A 19,496-nucleotide genomic window follows, 5' to 3' on the forward strand; every position below is an offset into this window, starting at 1 on the left:
TTGTTAAAGCAGTTAACCCATTTTAACTAGTATAAATGGCTGGGTTGAAAACCTCCAGTTTGTAAGGAGACAGTGAAATGATCAGTTGTACCAGGCATTAAGGAAAAGGAAGAAATAAATAGAAGGAGCACAGAGGTGGGTTTTTAGGGCAGTGAAACTATTCTGTTTGTAACTATAATAGTGGATATATGTCATTATACATTTATCAAGACCCATAAAATATACAGTACCAAGAGTGAACTCTAATGTGAGCTAATGGCTTTGGGAGATAATGATATGTCAGTGCAGGTTCATTGGTTGTAACAAATGAACCACTTTGATGCAGGGTAGTAGAGGGAGAAGCTATGTGTGTGTAGAATCAGGGTGTACTTTCTGCTCAGTTTTGTGGTAACCTAAAAATGATTTAAAAAATAAATTCTTTTGGGATACCTGGGTGGCTTAGTCAGTTAAGTGTCTGACTCTTGTTTTCCACTTGGGTCATGATCTCATGGTTTGTGAGTCTGAGCCCTGTGTGGGGCTCCACGCTGACAGTGCGGAGCCTGCTTGGGATTCTCTCTCTCTCCGTCTCTCTCCACCCCTCCTCTGCTCATGCTCTCGATCTCAAAATAAATAAACTTAAAAAAAAGTCTACTAAAAACGTTTTTAAACTTGTTTTGCACATTGGCAATATCGAATTTGAGAATTGGTATGCTTTGGTCACAAACTGCCTGGGATGATCCCACTTGTAGCACAGAACCTGGTAATATTTATTTATACGAGGATCAACCCACTGAGATGACACAGCATTCCTCAAAGTACATGCACCAAACAACAGAGCTTCAAAATATATGAAAAACAAAAAAACCTGATAAAGCTGAAAGGAGAAATAAACAAATTCACAATTATAGTTGGGGCCTTCAATGCTCCTTTCTCAGCAATTGATAAAACTGTTAGCCAAAAAAATGAGAAAAAATGTAAAAGAACTAAATAATACAGTTAGCCAAGAGGATCTAATTGATATTTATAGAGTACTCTACCCAACAACAGCAGAATACATGTTTTGCCAACTGCCCATGCAAACTTTCACATACATATCCTGGGCTGTGGAAAAAAATCTCAACAAATCTAGAAGAATTGAAATCATATAGAGTATACTCTCTGACCATAATAGAATCAGACTAGAAATCAATAGCATAGAATAAATAAATTTTGAAATACATGGAAATTATATAACACTCTTCTAAACAATCCATAGATCAATGAGGAAGTCTCAAGGGAAAAGTTAAAAAATACATCAAATGGAATGAAAACTAAAACGCAACATTAAAATTTGTGGGACACAGCTGAAACGAGTAATTTATGGCATGAAATGCTTTTGTTAGAAAAGAGAAAAGTTCTCAAATCTTTGTTAGAAAAGAGAAGAGGTCTCAAATCAGAAATCTAAGTGCCTATCTAAAAAAAAAAAAAAGAAGAGCAAAATAAACCCAAATAAAATTGATACAGCTTTAGCAAGACTGACAGAGAAGATACAGATCACCAATATCAGCACTGCAACAGTGAACCAGTGGACATCACTACAGATCCTGCAGCCAGGAAGAGGATAAGAATATAATATTGTTAATGTTCATGACAACTTAAAACAAATGAACTCATTCCTCAAAAATCACAAAGTACCAACCAATATGAAATAGACAATTTAAATATCCTGTAATGGTTAAGAAAAGTGAACCTGTTTTTTGTTTTTACTTTTTTAAGTTCTCATTTAAATTCCAGTTATTTAATATATAGTGTTACATTAGCTTCAGGTATACAATTTAGTGATTCAATACTTCCACACAACACTGGTACTCATCACAAGTCACTCCTTAATCTCCATTACCTGTTTCCCCCCTCCTCCACCCACCTCCCCTCTGTTAACTATCAGTTTGTTCTCTCTAGTTAAGAGGCTGTTTCTTGGTAAGAAAATTGAATTCATAATTGAAAAACTCCTGAAAATGAAATCTCCAGGACCAGATGGTTTCACTGGAGAATTCTACTAAATATTTAAAAAATTTTTTTTTCTTTTCAACGTTTTTATTTATTTTTGGGACAGAGAGAGACAGAGCATGAACGGGGTTGGGGCAGAGAGAGAGGGAGACACAGAATCGGAAACAGGCTCCAGGCTCTGAGCCATCAGCCCAGAGCCTGACGCGGGGCTTGAACTCACAGACCGCGAGATCGTGACCTGGCTGAAGTCGGACGCTTAACCGACTGCGCCACCCAGGCGCCCCATCTACTAAATATTTAAAGAGGAATTAAGACTAATTTTATGCAGTCTCTTCCAAAAAATAGAAGAGGAAGGAATACTTCACAGTCATTTTATTATGGCAGCACAGATACTAAAACCAGACAAAGACAATACAAAGAAAACAAAATAAAACTATAGACCAAAATCTCTCATAAATACAAACACAAAAATCTCAACAAAATTTTATAAAATCAAACCTAGCAACATATAAAAAGAAGCATACATACATCACCACCAAATGGAATTTATTTCAGCTATTTAAAGCTGGTTCAATATTTAAAATCCATCAATGGAAAACATATGTTCACACAAAAACTTGCCAGGAATGTTCATTACAGCATTATTCATAATGGCCAAAAAATGGAAACCACCAAGATATTATCAGCTGATAAATGGATAAACAAAATATGCTGTATCCATCCCATAGAATATTATTCAGCCATAAAAAAAAGAATGACACAGAGGAACCCTGAAAACATTTTGCTAAGTGAAAGAAGTCAGTCACAAAAGGCCACATACTGTATGATTCCTTTTATATGAATATCCGGAATAGGAAAATACATAAAATCAGAAAGCAGATTAGTAGCTGCCAGGGACTAGGGAGTAGGGAGAAAGGGAGTGACTGCTGAAAGGTACGGAGTTTCTTCTTGGGGTGATGGAATGTTTTGGAATTCATGGGGATGGTTTAAAATCCTGTGAATATTTTAAAAGCCATGGAATTGTACACTTTAAATGTGTGCATTATGTTGTAAATTATATCTAAGTTAAAAAGCCAATGAATGTAATCTACCATATCAACAGTCTAAAAATCTCATTATCCTCTCAATTGGTGCAGAAAAAGCATATCACAAAATTCAATACACATTTGTGATAAAAACTCTCAGAAAACTAGGAATGATGGGACACATCCTCAACTTGATAAAATCTAGGGGAGCCTGGGTGGCTCAGTTGGTTAAGCATCAGACTTCGGCTCACGTCATGATCTTGCAATCTGTGAGTTCAAGTCCCACATCGGGCTCTGTGCTGACAGCTCAGAGCCTGGAGCCTGCTTTGGATTCTGTGTCTCCCTCTCTCTCTGCTCCTTCCCCACTCACGCTCTGTCTCTCTCTCTCTCTCTCTCTCAAAAATAAATAAACATTTAAAAAATTTTTAAAAAGCAAATAAACATTAAAATTTTTTTAATTAAAAAAAAAAGAAAATCTACCAAAAAACCCTATAGCTAACATTATACTTAATGGTGAAAGACTGAATGCTTTTCCTCCAAGATTGAAAACATGGCAAAGATGTCTACTCTTAGCATTCTTATTTAACATAGAACTGGGAGTTTTAACCAGAGCAATAAAGCAAGAGAAAGAAACAAAAGATATGCAGCATGGGAAGGAGGAATATTTATTTATTGTTATTTTTTAAAGTTTATTTATTTTGAGAGAGATAAAGCATGTGTGCATGTGCTTGCATGAGCAGGGGAGGGACAGAGAGAGGGTGAGAGAGAATCCCAGGCAGGCCCCATGCTGTCAGCGTGGAGCCTGACTCAGGGCTTGAACCCATGAACTATGAAATCATGACCTGAGCCGAAACCAAGAATCCGATGCTTAACTGACTTTGCTACCCAGGTACTCCAGAAGGGAAGAATATTTAGATGGAATTGTCAAATATAAACAGGAAGTTAGTTGAAAACCCAAAAGGGAAGACCATCTCAATAACAAATTTCTGTTGTTGTTTTTTTTTTCAAAAGAGAAACCAGCAGAATTGATCCCCAAATTTATATGGAACTGGTTTAAAATTCTCATTGCAAAGGAGTAGTTATTACAAAAAGTACAGTCAGAAAAAATGACACATAGACACCAAAAAATTGAAAAGGGAGAAAAAGTTTTATTGGCTAACTAAAGAGTTAAGCTAACTAAGAATTAACACAAAGATAAGCTATGGCAGATGCTGTGCAAAATATATAAAACAACACATTTGATGAAAAATTAAACAAAAAAAAAACTGAAGAGGGAAGTAAAATGCAAGCTATAAACAGGGAAAGGAAAACTATTGAAATGAATCTGGAATAAGTAAGTAAATATTAATTGATAGAGATGCTAAAGAAAATGTCTTCATAAGGCTGGAAAGGAAATCTGATTACACAACCATGTTGCAAGTAAACAACATGATTTGTATTGGAAATTTATGATTATAAGTTTATAATTATAAGTTTAAATACTCAAGCTATGTAAAGAAGTTTGATGGATAAACGTGTAAACAATTACATTCTTTCATTTTTTCCCTTATTTTGGGTAGCAGCGTACAGGACTCTTACTCCACTCTATTTCTAATTGTCTGCCTGTTTTTAAAATTTAATTATTGTGTAATGTTGGCTTTCATAACTTTGGAGTTTCATCCATTCAGAACTCAGCATCTCTACCAAGTTCTAACCCATGGAATATGTCTTTCGAAGACAGTGGGAAATGTGTACCAAACAAAGGGGAGTTTGCTACTTTTCAGCTCGACAAATTGTTTACCCTGTCTGTGCCTCAGTTTCTTCACAGATAAAATATGGAGTCATTCATTCATTTATTCAAAAATAATTATTTAACTTCTACATGTCCCAGGTGCTTGGAAGTATTTGGAATACATTAGTGAACAAAAGAAAGATCTCTGTTCCTGAAGAACTTACACATTTAATGGGGGGGGGGGGGGGAGCATAAAAACATAAACAACAAATGTAATATATAAACTACATAGTATGTTAGAAGGTGATCGTACTATAAAAAAGAAACAAGAGTGGAATAGAGGAAGGATGGTATAGACTGCAAGGTCCTAGGGCATGATGAAGCTTTGTATTGGAAAGTCGGAGTAGGACTAATTGAGAAGATATCTAATCAAAGACTTGTAGGTGAAGACGTCATCCAGGTGCAAATCCGGGGGAAAAACAAGCCAGGAAGAGCAACACATCTAGAGTGAAGGGCTAAGTTTGGAGCAGATTAGCCAAAGCTTTGTAGGCCATTTAAAGAACTTTAGCTTCACTTTGTGTAGAATGAGAAACCATTGCTGGGTTTTAAGCAGAGAAGTGATGTTTTCAAAGGTGTTGAGAATTTTGCTTATAGGAGCCACAGATAAGAGCAGGGTCATAAGACACAGTAAGATTCAGGACACATTTTTGAGGACAGGGCCAGCTGGCTCTGTGGTTTTGACGATCGTGGCAATCAGAACGATGGTGATTCCATCAGCGGCGAGAGCTGCAGCCAGATCAGGTTTGGGAGACATATTTTTGGATTTCAGGATCATTGGTAGCCTCTTTTGTGGCTCTTCTCTGACTTGGTGTTTCTCATCATCCCTGCTGGTCATTCCCCTCGTCATCTTTGCAACCCTCTAAGTCTTGTTTTTAGGGAGGTAGATCAGCCTAATTTTCCAGGCAGCCTATTGGCTGGTTTCTCTCACACTTAGCACTTAATTGTCAGTGTCTGCTAAGCCCTCTCCCACAGGACGGTGGTCCTTGAGGGAATATGAATGACTCTTTGTTGGGAAGAAACAGAAACAAAAACAAAAAGCCTCCTAATACTTTCATTCTTCTTAAAGTTTTTTGATGATTAATTTTTTCTTAAAAATTGTTCTTAAAATTATCTTTTACAATAACTCAACTTTTGGACGCAAATTTGATATTCATTTTGCAATACGAGAGGGTTAATTTCTCTAGATAAGGAGGATATGGAAGCATTTTTTTCTTCCTGTATTTAGTAGAATGTTTGGACCTTGATCAGGAGGAACTCCCCTTAGGGATGAGCATGAAATACACCTTCCATATCAATGTAATCTCTGATTTCTTTATTTTGGGTCAAGTGTAGGAGTTTTTGAGTTTGCAGTGGATAGGATGAGTTTTAAAATATGCCAATTGTCCCCTAGGACTTGGGTTGAAACGATAAACTTATTTTATTCTGGTCCCTGCATAATTGTGATAGAGGCACTGGTCCCTGTGGTCAGGTTTGCACTAAAGTCATTGCACAGCAAAACTTCCCCAAGGCTACGTTTTTATGTTTCGTTTTCAGACTGTTGGTGCCATAGGAGCAATTAAAATTTGTGAATAATGTCTGTTTCCCCCTTGGTAAGTCATGTGGATGGCCTGCAGTCTGCTCTTATTCATGGCAAGGGATTTAACAGGCTATTGTGTTAGTAACAATGTGGATGCAAATTGTAAACATTTGTCATCGCCAAAGTTTCTTGCAATTTTCAAAGCAATGCCAATTGAAACAGATGCTCTGAACCTCCCAAATAAAACAATCTTTAGCCCAATTTCTCCACATTCTTCAAAAACACTGTGTCTCCCCATAACTGGTAATTTCTTATAAAAAATAATATTGTAAAATCTACTAGAAAGTGAGTAGTAAGGGATAAAAATTTTAATGTAATGTCCTTTAGAAGTAGTTTCCTATCTCTTTAGATGCTATGAACTATTATTAAGATGTATCAGTAACACCTCCCATATTCTGGAATGTAGGAGCAAGTTCCCTTTGCATGTTTACGAGGAGGTAAACTGCATATATGCTAGTGAAATTTTCCCAATATATTTATCTACAATCTCAGGATTTTACAGTTGGTATTATCTTCACTCATGAAAATCACTCATCCTAATAGGACAGGCCAAAGATTTGAAAGGCTTAACATGGAACTAATATTTTGCCAAGCAGGGGAAAATCTTGAAGAATTCTTACGTCTCCCAATACAGTGGGTTGAAGGAAACAGACATGGACCAACATGTATTGGCTAATTTCTTCTTACAAGGCCTTGGACTAAGCATGTGGAAATACAAAGATGTATAAGGCATAGACTTGATCTCAAGAGGCTCACAATCTAGCTTGCAAGATGGTCAAAAGTTAAAACATTAAATGGGCATAAAAGACAATAGTAATTAAATGGATATCAGAGAAGCATATTTTAGGCATTTTGAAAAAACGATTTTTGTGAGATAATCAGGAAAGACCTTTTTTTTTTTTTTTTTTTTTTAAATTTTTTTTTTTTTTTTCAACGTTTATTTATTTTTATTTTTGGGACAGAGAGAGACGGAGCATGAACGGGGGAGGGGCAGAGAGAGAGGGAGACACAGAATCGGAAACAGGCTCCAGGCTCTGAGCCATCAGCCCAGAGCCCGACGCGGGGCTCGAACTCACGGACCGCGAGATCGTGACCTGGCTGAAGTCGGACGCTTAACCGACTGCGCCACCCAGGCGCCCCAGGAAAGACCTTTTTAAAAAAGTTATTTATTTATTTATTTATTTATTTATTTATTTTGAGAGAGAGACAGAGAGACAGAGCATGTGAGTGGGGGAGGGGCAGAGAGAGAGAGAGAGAGAGCGAGAGCGAGAGCGAGAGAGAGAGAGAGAGAGAGAGAATTCTAATCAGGGCTCCGCACTGGCAGGGCTTGAATTGATGAACTGTGAGCCAAAACCAAGAGTTGGACGCTTAACCTACTGAGCCACCCAGGTGCTCCCCGCCCCCACTGCCTTGTTTTTTAAAGTTTTTACAATTTATTTAGATAATCAGGAGAGACTTAATGGAATAAGTAAAATTAATCAGAGATTCAAGGAAGGTGAACTCTCAATAGGGTGAAAAGTGGGGGGCAGGGGAGTAGGCAGAGCACTGGTGAGAAAGTATTTCTTTACTCCAAGTACAAGAGAAGCTGTCAGGCTTGGGGGTAGAGGTGGTGGCATTGGGAGACAAACACACAGGCTTGATTAAAGTGAGGGATAGAGGTTTGGCAACAAAAGGAAGCAAAGCCTGGGAATTTGAAAAAAGTTAAGGTGTTTAGACTCTATTTTGAGGCCCATCCACTGTGAGGAGCTTGGTTTTCTGTATAAGGATTCAGGCGACATAGATTCAGTCCCAGGTCCGCTACGTCCAAACAACATGTTACTTAGTGATTTAACTTTTCCGAGCCTCAGTTTCCCTTCTATACAATGGAGATTTTATCTACCAAGCAGAGCTGTGAAGGCTGCACAAAATAACATTTTCATTGTCACATTAGCTGTCACTTCCTCTCTAGTAAATGGGCAGGGCAGGGAGGCTTGTGAAGAGGAAAATGACATTATTAAAGGGATGGATGTGATATTATGGGAATGCCAATTTTGTGAGGGTGTGCAGGATGAACTGAGGAAGGGGAGCGTGTGTGTGTGTGTGTGTGTGTGTGTGTGTGTGTGTGTGTGTGTGTTAGAGGTGGGGGGAACCAGGAACATGAGCTTGTTAGACCACATAGAAAGACACAGGGCCCTGAACTAGCCATACTGGCTATGGCCACATCAGTGGAAATGATGAAGTGAATATCAGGAGGAGGAATGAAGCATTTGGTGAAGATAGAGCCACATATAAAAAATGAAATCCAGAAGAAAAATTTCTTGATTTCAGGATGAAAAAAGCAGCATACTAGTAAAAGAAAGTACTGAGGAAAATTGTCTAATGGACACTTGATTTTTTTTGTTTCTGTTTTATTTTGTTTTGTTTGCTTAGTGTCCTAACCCACTGTTTCAGGTTAGCTGCCCTATTCTCTCTGGATAGATCCTTTTTCTGGCAAATCAGAGTCGTTCATTTTCTTGGCACAAAGACTGGCCTGGAGGTAAGCTTTTCACAAGGTTAAGTCAAAGTCAGCCAGAGTCCTTCTCTAGGATTTTCTACCCGAAGATAAGTCCTCTTGATCTCTTTTATTTTTATTTACTTATTTATTTTTAATTTATTTTTAAAAAAAATTTATATCCAAGTGAGCATAGAGTGTAACAATGATTTCAAGAGTAGATTCCTTAATGCCCCTTACCCATTTAGCCCATCCCCCCTCCCACAACCCCTCTAGCAACCCTCAGTTTGTTCTCCATATTTATGAGTCTCTTATGCTTTGTCCCCCTCCCTGTTTTTATGTTATTTTTGCTTCCCTGCCTTTATGTTCATCTGTTTTGTATCTTAAAGTCCTCATCTGAGTGAAGTCATATGATATTTGTCTTTCTCTGACTGACAAATTTCGCTTAGCATAATACCCTCTAGTTCCATCCACGTAGTTGCAAATGGCAAATTCTTTTTAATTTTGGCCTCTCTTTTAGAAGCTAAAAGGATATCAGTCTGGAGAAAGCTGAGGGTAGACAAATAAGAAGCCAATTGGAGACCAGAGGAAATGAGGGAAGCAGAAGAACAGACTTACAGGTTGGATGATGTTGAGATTAGTTTCATTTCCTAAAATCAGAGTTGCCCTGATTTCTGTAGGATCTCTTTGTATGTTTCTGTGAGCTAACTACTATCCTTCTAATAACCCCCTTTATATTCTTAAATAGAATAGGTTGTATGTTATATGAAAAAGACACCAACAGATTTGATTGAACAAAAGTTAAAAGTTTCTGCAAGGCAGAGTATGATAAACAAAATCAAATCAAAGAAATTGGGAAACATTTGCAACAAATACAACATGACCAAAAAAAGGGGTAACTATTCTTGTTACATGGAGTTTATAGATCAGTAAGAAAATACTAACATTGCAAGAAAAAAATAAGTAGAGGCCATGAACCATTTGCAGAAGAAGAAATACAAAGAGTAAATAAGTAAGAATCTGCCTTAATTATATATATATATATATATATATATATATATATATATATATCAATCAAAACAATTCGATACGCTATTTCACTAATCAGGTTGCAAAGGTGAAGAATATGGTAAAAATGATTGGGTATAAGGTGTATGAGGGTTATTCCACTTTAATTAATTATTTATTTATTTATTTTTAAGGTTTTTTTTATGTTTATTTATTTTTGAGACAGAGCATGAGCTGAGGAGGTTAGAGAGAGAGAAGGAGACAGAGAATCAGAAGCAGGCTCCAGGCTCTGAGCTATCAGCACAGAGGCCGACACGGGGCTTGAACTCACAAGGTGTGAGATCATGACCTGAGCTGAAGTCAGACACCCAACTGACTGAGCCACCCAGGCACCCCCTCCACTTTAATTTTTTAATGTATTTATTTATTTATTTATTTATTTATTTATTTACTAGAAAGAGAGAGCACTTGGATGTGAGCCAGGGAGGGGCAGAGAGAAGGAGAGAGAGAATCCCAAGCAGGCTCTGTGCTGGCACAGAACTCAACATGGGGCTCAGTCTTACAACAGTGAGATCATGACCTGAGCCAAAATCAAGAGTTGGACTCTTAACTGATTGAGCCACCCAAACATATCTTTTTTTTAAATTTATTTTTTTAAATTTATTTTTTGAGGGGGGGAGGGGCAGAGAGAGAGGGGGACAGAGGACCCGAAGCAAGCTCCTCACTGACAGCAAAGAGTCTGATGCAGGGCTTGAACTCATGAACTGTGAGATTATGACCTGAGCCAAAGTTGGATGTTCAGCTGACTGAACCCTTTTAATTTATTTATGGTTTATGATTATTATTATTTTAGAAGGGGGGTAGTTATTCCACTTTTCCTGAAGGGTTTTCTCTGCTTTATGTATCAAGAGCCTTAAAAATTTCCATAACCTTTGATTGAAACATTTTACTCCTAGGAATTATCCTAAGGATATAATCAAAGATGTGAACAAGGTTACATGCAAGGATGTTTATTGCAGTGATAATTATATTAGCCTAATTGTAAATGTCTGATCGGGTGATGGTTGAATAATTAATGAAAAATGGACAGTCATATAATAAAAATTATGAGCCAATAAAAATCACATTTTTGGAAAATACTTCCTTGACATGGGAAATACTCACCATATGATACTAATGAAAAGCAAGTAGGGTGTAAAATGATGTGATGTGGTTCCAATTATTATTATTATTATATTATATTATATTATATTATATTATATTATATTATATTATATTATATTATATGTGTATGTGTGTGTGTGCGTGTTATACAGGTATTAGAATGTGAAGTGAAATTTTTCTATTGAACTTTTTGTCAAAGCCCAAAGCTGAAAATAATTGATAATAGTATCCTCACATTCTCAAGAAAGGGGTTAAAATACAGTCTCGCATTATGTAGTATAAATTTTAGAAAGAAAAAGAAAAATTAAAGAAGCCTAGTACTTTAATTTTCCTTTCCTTTTTCTTTTTCAGAAGGAATGATCTGAGGTGAATGTATAGGGTTAGAGTGTGCTTTTCGGCACAGACCCTTGTGCCTGATGCTGCCCTGGAGGTATCTGAAAGTGAGAAATTGGCTGGGCAGAGAAAGGGGTGGGGGGCAGCAGTGGGACCCAGGCCTTGGTTTTACATTTGGGGTAAGTGCATGGGGAAATTCCTGGGGGATCCCCGCGGTGGGACAAGGAGCAGGAAAGACCAGGCCATTGCCTCCTTCTCAGCTCCCAGTCCCCAAGGTCCAGAAAGGCCTGGGCTGGTGGGAGAAAGCAGCATTGCCTTGATGTAGATCCCATGGGACTTTTTCACTTCTGCACATGCAAGGGTTTTGATGCCTGAAAGTGACGGGACAGCTGTGGCTCTGTCTGCATCATGGCCAAGGGCCAAGGACGGAGAAACTCAAGCTGTTTTACCTTTGTACTCAATCTAGCTCACCTCATTTAATAATCGCTCCTAAAGTCACCAATCAAGGCTGGGAAAAATACACCAAAAACGGTTATCTCAAACCATCTCTGGGCAGTGAGAGGAGAGGTGCTTTTCAATGCCTTCTTTATATTTTTTCTATATTTTTCACATTTTCCAAAGTAAAACATGTGCACTTTTATAATAATTTAAACAGACATAAAAAAAGAAACGTGGAGAGAAAATGGCTCAAGAGAAAAAAGAAGACCCAAAGTTAGAGCTTTAAAAGTAAATGCATTGCCCCCTTCTTAGTCTAATGAGCTGCCTATTACATCAGTATTTCTGTTGACAAGCCTTTTGTAGGTCCCCCTGTCTTCATTTTCATGCTACCACACCGGTGCTGACCCTCCCATCTCCCTCTTAGAGATGGCAGTGACCTCACAATTAGTGACCTTCCTCCCACCCACCTCCACACCCCAAGTAGGACCATCTTTCCAAACACTATCTCCTCTCTTTCATTGCTTCCCAATTGTTCCCAACCTCCCCCCCACCCCCCACACCCCTCCCTGCTTCAAGCAGGCCAGTTTCTTCACAGTCTCTTGTGAGGGCTGAGCTTGACCTATCCGGGCTCTCCAAAGTGACCTTTCAGTCTATTCAAATAATAGCCATCTCCCAGAGCTCACCTGGGTTCCCGCCCCTTCTCTCCTTTCAGAAAGCAAGAGGCAACTTGGTTTGGGAGTTGGTTCCATGTAAAACAGAGATCTCTACTTTGTCATACATGTAAATTGAATAAAGACATAGAAAGTCCACAGGTGATGGGGCCTTTTTGGCCCACAGTGTGCTTTTGTGTGTCTATCTCCACATCACACACTACATTGTTTAGTACAGAATGTCTCAGAAGATATTGTTGAATTTATTGAATCTAAGAAGTTATGGAACTATTAATCTGTTAATCCACTACCAAAGCTACTAGGATTCTGGCATGTAAAATAGCTCATCGGTTCCAACCTTTCCTGAATCTGGTAAATTTTCTAAGCCATCTTTTTCTTTTTTCACTTCTGGTATGTGGTCATGCGAAAGCAGTTTGACATCATAATATATAAAATGTAGAACAAGAGGGGTGCCGGGTGGTTCAGTCAGTTAAGCATCCGACTCTTGATTTCAGCTCAGGTGATGATCATGAGATCCTGGTTCCTGGGATCGGTCTCTGCATTGGGCTCTGCCCTGACAGCGTGGAGCCTGCTTGAGATTCTCTCTCTCTCCTCTCTCTCCACCACCCCCCTCTGCTCCTCCCTCTGCACGTGCTCTCTCTCAAAATAAATAAATAAACTTAAAAAAAATGTAGACTACAAAAGTGGACTTAAATAAGAGAAAACAACACTTAATTAAGTCCATTGAGTGGGTGGGGTGATGGGTGAAATAGGTGATGGGGACTAAAGAGCTCACATAGCATGGTGAGCAGTGAGTAATGAATGGAAGTATTGAATCACTATATTGTGCACCTGAAACTAATATAACACTGTATGTTAACTATACTGGAATTAAAATTTAAAAACCTACAAAAAAATAAATAAATCCATCCATACTTGCAATAAAAAAAACTCGCTTACGTATTACTATTGTCATTTAAATTTTACTTTTCTGAGCCTTCTAACAGGAGCAATTAAAAATACAGCAGTCCCCCTTTGTCTGCGGTTTTTCTTTCCTTGGTTTCTGCCCCATCAACAGCCAACTGGAGGCAGATGGTCCTGCTGACGACGGGTCAGAAGGTCAGTGGTTACCTACCTCTACGTCACAATCCTGCATCCTTCACCCGACTTCTCATCACAGAGGCATTTTCTTATCTCACATCATCACAAGTAGGGTGAGTACAGGGCAATTAGATATTTGGAGAGAGGTTCTCATAACTTTTATTACATTACATCAATTTATAATGGTTCTTTTTTTATTACTAGTTATTGTTAATCTCGTACTGTGCCTACTTTATCAATAAGACGTCACCCTAGATATGTATGTATAGAAAAAACATACATAGGGTTCAGTACCATTTGTGGTTTCAGGCATTCACCGGGGGTCTTGGAACCTATTCCCTGCAGATAAGGGGGGACTACTGTATGGAAACCTTTTGCACCCCTTTCCCTACTCCACAACCTAGGGAAACATTTTTTTTCTTGGCCTTTCAAACAGATCCAAGGAAATAAAATAGAGGCTCATGCTTGTTTTCTCCACACTAAATTTTTTTATTTGCAAGCAGATTTACCCTGACTCCACAGAAGCCAAGTATTAATTAAAGTGTAAGTAAGAGAGAGAGATTGGACATAGAGGTGAAACGTTCTCTCGTGTCTGCAAAAGGGTCACATCCAAGGGGACTTATAAACGTTAAGTATTTCTGTGGGTTGTATAATTCAGAAAGCTACGGTATAGGTATTAAATTTGATCTGACCTCCTTAACAAACATAGTACTGATCACAATATCAATCTAGCTTTAGTTTTTAAAAGTTTGTTTTTTTTTTTTAACTCCTTATTTGACCTCACCTAGAAACCCACAGACCACAGACACATTTTCCTTAGTTCCTACCCGCTCTTGCATTGGAACTCCCCCCTCTCTATAGCAGCAATGCTGTAGTGCGGACCAGGCGTGTCTTGTGGGGAGAAGCTCAGGAAAGCAGCCTGTGTCTCTGGAAGACCCTAAAACCCAGAGGCTGCTGGGCTCTCCCACCCTCCACCCCAGCTCTCCTCCCTCTACAGTCTGGTTCCTCCTCCCAGCGTCCCCCTCACCCAAACCCCTTTCTTAAAAATAAAACATTCTAGGCTTCTGGCGTTTCCCTACCATTGGGTTGGCAGGCTGCGGAAGGTGAACGCTGGCCTGTCCCTGCTGATAGCAGAGACACAGGTATGTTCACGGCTGGAACTCAGAGCTCATTTTCCCACAGAGACAGTAGAACTGTGCTGTACTGTTAGGTAGGTTCTGGAGTACATTTAGAACTCCAGATGAGGTAAGTGAGTCAAATGGACTTTTGTGAGTTCTCTCTCTCTCTCTCTCTCTCTCTCTCAACATACTCCTTTTCTGTTGTTCCCTTAGGAAAATGGCTCTGAGCTCCAAACAGTTGACCATAAATTTTCTTTGTGTAGAGGGAACCCCAGGGGCAGAGGCCTAAATTGTTTGCTGTGAATCCAGACTGGTGTGGGCCCCTTTGGGGGGCATGGCCCACTCTACACCACTCCAGGCCCAAGACTTCTGAGCTGTTAGAGAAACCAGGAGCCCCCTTAGAGTGAGCACCCAAAAGGAAAATAACATACCTAAATGGGGGGAGGGTGTGTATGAACTTGGTACAAGACCATGGCTAAGGCAGGAAGGCAGGAGGCTTAGGGATGGTAGGGGTAAAGGCCCAGCTCCTAGAGATTTTAATCGTGGTATACTTTGAAGGTAGTTTCTACAGATAAGTGCCAGTCATTGACAGGAGGGTTATAATAAAAAGCAAGTGGAACAAAGAACTAAATCTTTAGAGTACTCCATGAGATGGAATCTGGGAGTAGAGTACATCACGTGTGTGTGTGTGTGTGTGTGTGTGTGTGTGTGTGATTCCACTGTTCAGCCAGAACAAAATAAACGTGTAGCTATAGCCAAGGCCACACCCACCTGGTGATGACAGGAAGTGTGATAGTAACAGTAGGGAAAGCAGGTAACCTTTTAAAATGATGAATGAACTGGAAGCTGCCATAAAGTAGGAGAAAAATGATCATGGCCATTTATGAATCTGTGTGGGATCTCCTAGGATCAGAAAGAAGAGGTTCAGGGACACTGGAATTCAGAGACTGAGATGGAGGGGTCTGATCTAGATTTAGCAAATAATTACTGTTCTTGTCACTCTTTTGATTGTGCTCTGGGGAATCCTAGCTGCTTTTATATATATCCTTTGGTGTTTAGTATGGTATCATGCATAATAAAGTAGCCCTCAATAAGTATTACTGACAGCCTACACAAATAAAACTAAATAAAAATAGAATAAAACTAAATAAATATATTGAGATTCAGACAAAAGGTGAAGAGTGTCATGTGCTCCAATACTGAAGATACACTGCGTAGATCTGGAAGCTGATTTTAGTTTTTGTTTGTAACTGTTGAGTGTGTCCATCCAGGAACTCAATTATGAAGAGAAACCAGCCTTTACTGAGATAAAGTTTGTTTTATGGTCTTTAGAAGTGCTCTGCTAGGGCTTTGAGCCTTCTCTCCTAACTGGGGATGTGGTAGATGATATTATGGAGCATGAGTTGGCAAGATCTCAAGGTGATGATAGGAGTGGTGGCCATGGTGGGGAGGAAGGAGTTTTGGATAAGACGTATAACATGTATTCTGACTCCTGTAGCTGGAAGGAGCTGTCGCAGGCATTGGGAATAGAGTATGACTGCAGACAGAAACTGGCCCTTCTATCCAAAAATTCCACCTATGTGTAACGTTTTGGCACATGAGTTGGGTGTGGGGAAAGAGGACTGCCTTGCTCTAATCTATGCAATAGACAAAATGTATGCAACCAAACTATTTATTAAAAGATTTTACTCATGAAAAGTGCCCTTAAACATCTTTTGATTTAACAAGCATATATTGAACTCTTAATATGTGCCAGGATTCGGCCCTCTGGAGGTACTGGCGATGGCCTCAAGTTTCTATGTTTTTATGACTATAATTCCTGAAGACCAGAGACTTAGACCATTTAATTCATTGTTTTATTCCTTTGTGTCTCTTTCCTGGGGCTTTTCAATGCAGCAGTGGAAGCTATAGGTCTCTTTCTTTTTAGATTCCAGACTGCTGGCAGACATGTCCCTTGCCACTTGGAGGGCCTTGAGAGAATGAGCCCTCACTACAGGCAGAAGCCAAGCAGAGAGGGAGAGCAATGAAAAGAAGAGAGAGAGAGGGCATGACAGAGAGCAAGTCCTGATAATTTTAGATTTAGTTGTGAAGTCTTTGATACCTATACCTTTCCATCATCTGGCTTTATGAACCATGAAGTTGCCCAAGGTAGTTTGACATGGCTTTTCAGGACTTGCAGCCAGCAAGTCCTGGATTACACAATATGCAACACTGAACCCAATGTTTTCCTTTCCCAAAGCTACCCCTTCCTGTATCCTGGTTAATGGTTCCACTTACAACCTCATCCCCTCAGGTCAGAAATCTGGGAGTCATTCTAGAATCCTCCCTTGGCATCACTCCTGACAGTCAGTGATAATCATCAAGTCCTAACAATGTGGCTTCTAAAGAGCCCTTGAACCTATCTCCTCCCCAATCCTATGATCACCACTTTAGGACAGGCCCTCATGAACTCTTGCCTAGGGCTTTGCAATGGCCTTGTATCTGGGCTTCTTTTAGTCTCGTCCTTGTTAAATCTCATTTCCACATGGCAGCTACCGTAAGGTGCAAATCTAGTTTTGTCAATACAATGCCCCAATTTCCCATGACCCAGTCCCTACCTCTGCAGTTTCTCACTTGACATTTTACACTGTGTTGATCAACACAAAGTTTATTTCACACACGAACCAAGTTCAGGCTGTCATGTTACCAGCGATGAGCGCTTTGATACTGAGGAGGAGAGATGGTCCGTTTCCATTGACTTAATCTTCAGCAGTCTCATTTCCTACAAGATGTAGCCTAAATTTTGTAGGTTGTCATTTAATGACTTCCAGTCTTTTCAAGCTCCCCTCTCCCCAACTGACCTCTGTAAGAATCATTGCTTCAGCAGACTGTTCTATAATAATACAGTTACCTGTCAACATCTTTCCCCCTCTGGTTGTTTGTTTACGCAGAGCTTTGTGCCTGAGGAGCTCTTTACTTCTTTTCTGCCCATTCACTTGTACCTACCCTCAAGGCATTCCATCCCACACTGATTTCTTGCTCTTTCAGCATCTAAGTTCTTATTGTTTGCACAGTTCTTTTGATCACTTATTATATATTCCTTTATATTGATATTTGACTTTTCATGAATATGTCCTACCTCTGCCACAAGTTTCCAAGCTCTGTGAGAACAAGAACCATGCCTTAAGCCTTTGAGTCTGCCTAGCACATTGTCCTGTATATGATGAGTACTCAGTAGATGTCTGTAGATTTTCTTCTACTGGATCCATTCTCTGGAGTCATGGCAGCCCCACACTTTGGTGAATTTTTAATAAATGGGTCCACAGAAGATAAAAGGTTAGTGTCTAAAATATATAAAGAACTTATATAACTCAACACCCAAAAAACAAACAATCTAATTAGAAAATGGTCAGAAAGCATGAGCAGACATTTCTGCAAAGAAGGTATATGGACGGCTAACAGACATGAAAAGATGGTCAACATCACTCATCATCAGGGAAATGCAAATCAAAACTACAATGAGGTATCACCTCACACCTGTCAGAATGGCTAAAATAAAAAACACAAGGAACAACTGGTTTTGTCAAGGATGTAGAGGAAAAGGAACCCTCTTGCACTTTTGGTGGGAATGCAAACTGGTGCAGCCACTGTGGAAAACAGTACGGAGGGTCCTCAAAAAGTTAAAAATCCAACTACCCTATGAGCCAGTAATCACACTACTGGGTATTTACCCTAAAAATACAAAAACACTAATTCAAAGGGATACATGCACCCCTATGTTTATAGCAGCACTATTTGTAACAGCCAAATTATAGATGCAACCCAAATGTCTATAGATAGTTGAATGAATAAAGAAGATGTGGTATATATATTTGTGTATACACACACACGCGCACACACACACACACACACACACAATGAAATATTCATTCATAAAAACAAATGAAATCTTGCCATTTGCAATGACATGGATGGAACTAGAGAGTATGAGGCTAAGTGAAATAAATCAGAGAAAGAAAGACAAATACCATATGATTTCACTCATATGTGGAATGTAAGAAATAAAACAAACAAAGGAAAAAAAAAGGGAGAGACAAACCAAGAAATAGCCTCAACTATGGAGAACAAACTGATGTTTGCTAGAGGGGAGGAGAGGAGAGAAATAGGTGATAAGGATTAAGGAGTGCACTTGTGATGAGCGCTGGGTGATGCATGGAATTGTTGAATCATTATATTGTACACCTGCAATTAATATAACACTGTATGCTAACTATACTGGAGTTAAAATGAAAAAAATAAGCAGGTCCATAGAAGACAAGGTCAGTAAATTTTCGCTTCCAAAGGTAAAAGTTATTCAAGGTCAAAATCTTCAATTCCCACAAAGAGGAAAATCACTTTTGTGAGGTGCCTAGCAACGGTCTTAAGTTCTACTGAGCAAGTCCCAGGAGTCTGTAACTTTTGTGTCAATGAAAATTATAATTACTGAGTACAATTACAATGCCATGGAAATCATGAATATTATAATTCATGCATCTGTAAAATTGCCATTTCAGGGCTCATGAAAGATACAAGCTCAAGACAAAAGAGAACAAGAAAACCTTGGAACCAGATTTCTGGTCACAATAAAGAAATTACTTTAAGGCAGTCTGGGACTATAATTTTTAATTCCAATTTAATATATTCCTATTTATTTCTGACTTTCACAAATTGGAGTTCATAACATAGAAACTCTTCTGGTATTTTAATCTATTTTCCTGCTCTCAAGATATTTTTATCTGCTTTCATAATCTCTTATGATTATGATAAGAATTTTTGTCAACCTTTGATCATCTTGATGTATAAGGCATTTTCTTTAAAGGCCTTAAACATAGGTTACATTTCATTTATCCTCCCATAGA

General features: G+C 38.9%; 1 long non-coding RNA gene across 1 annotated transcript; it reads left to right on the forward strand.

Moving 5' to 3' along the window:
• Window positions 1–7,482: 7,482 nt before the first annotated feature.
• LOC147575626 (uncharacterized) lies at window positions 7,483–19,236 on the forward strand. The gene is made up of 4 exons (XR_015242568.1): window positions 7,483–9,427; window positions 11,331–11,419; window positions 13,479–13,614; window positions 19,152–19,236. It is a non-coding gene; the product is annotated as an uncharacterized LOC147575626 (long non-coding RNA).
• Window positions 19,237–19,496: the final 260 nt, after the last annotated feature.

The sequence above is a fragment of the Puma concolor genome, chromosome D3 (genome assembly GCF_028749965.1).
Source record: "Puma concolor isolate L17-30 chromosome D3, mPumCon1.1.hap2, whole genome shotgun sequence".
In the NCBI taxonomy this organism is placed as follows: domain Eukaryota; kingdom Metazoa; phylum Chordata; class Mammalia; order Carnivora; family Felidae; genus Puma; species Puma concolor.